The sequence below is a fragment of the Phytophthora parasitica genome, assembly GCF_000247585.1.
Source record: "Phytophthora parasitica INRA-310 unplaced genomic scaffold supercont2.9, whole genome shotgun sequence".
In the NCBI taxonomy this organism is placed as follows: Eukaryota; Oomycota; class Peronosporomycetes; order Peronosporales; family Peronosporaceae; genus Phytophthora; species Phytophthora nicotianae.
The window spans coordinates 706,995-708,397 of NW_008648995.1; positions in this window are offsets into that span (position 1 = coordinate 706,995).

The window sequence follows — 1,403 nt, forward strand, 5'->3', positions numbered from 1 at the left end:
CGCTTCGTCCTCTTCCAGTTGCCAAGGAAGCTTGGCGCTCAGTGTCGATGGACTTTATCTTCGGCTTACCGCCCGATTCGACCGGACGCACGGGTGTACTGGTCTTTGTCGACGCTTCAGCAAGGTGTTCCCGTTGCAGATTCGATCACCGCGGAAGAGTCCGCGGCGCACTTCGTCGACGTGGTATTCCAACACCACGGTCGATCGTCTCCGATCGCGACCCACGCTTCATATCAGCATTTTGGTCAAGTCTCTTCAATTTGCTTGGCACAAAATTACTGATGTCAACAGCGGCGCATCCGGAGACGGATGGATATGTCAGGTGAGCGTCAACGAACTTTAGCCAGAGTTTAAAGATACCCGCGTTGCTGAAACCCTTCAGCGCGCCAGTCACAGACTGTAACGGGGCTAGAGTTACCGTTACTAGCTTACACTGTAGTGTAGAAGAAGCTCGCAATAGTTAGACCGAGTCTTAGGTTTGCGTCAAATTCAACTCTGATTTATTTTGGACCAGGACGGCTATCCCTGACCTCACGTAAACCACTCAAATGCAGATCAACACCTGATTGGTCAATAAGTGGTTCTAGCAACCCACTATCAACCAATCAGATGATGACACCTTGACACACGCTAGCCGTGTGTCATTATGTAATTGGAATTGGGCCCATTACATCACCCTTCTCCCTAAGTTGCGCTTACGCAACGTAAGCGCAAAGAACACAACCGAAGAAACCCAAAGTCCAACGAAGGGAAGATGACCGAGAACATCGCAGAGAGGACGTCGGTCGGCAGGAATAGCGCCGCGCTGGTGACAACAACGGATGCAGCCTTACGGACAACGACGACAACGTAGACGAAGGAGGCACCGGTGGAGAGAGCGGTGGCGATAATCAGCGCAGGAAGCACACTGTCACACGTGATGGACGACGCCATTTCGCCTTGGGAATTGTACGACTTGTCGGGCGCGGTGAATCCGGACACGCTGAGCACTATGATAGATCATTTCCGGCGCTTCCGCGCCACGCGGAAAAAGAACATCGAGGTCGCTGACCAGCAAGGGCTACGATGTTCTTGGTGTGCCTTCATCCGACGCTGGAATCAGATTCTCGACAGTGTTCAGTCGTACTGGTGCTTGGCAGTAGCTCGACACACGCCGGAATTGGTAAGCTCTTTTCGGGTTGCTCAAATACTAAAATAATATTTTGTACCCATTTTTTTTAACGGGTATTTTACTGCAAGCGAGGTATCAGCATGTTCGGGCAAAGGGATTTGTGGTGGAGTGGGGTTCACAAAATCACGTTGCGATCCACTCGGACACACAGTGCCGTGGACTGCCGACTGACGGAGGGGGTACTCCGATAACCGTGGGGTTGCTGAGGGCTCACCTTGTGTACCCGTCGGCG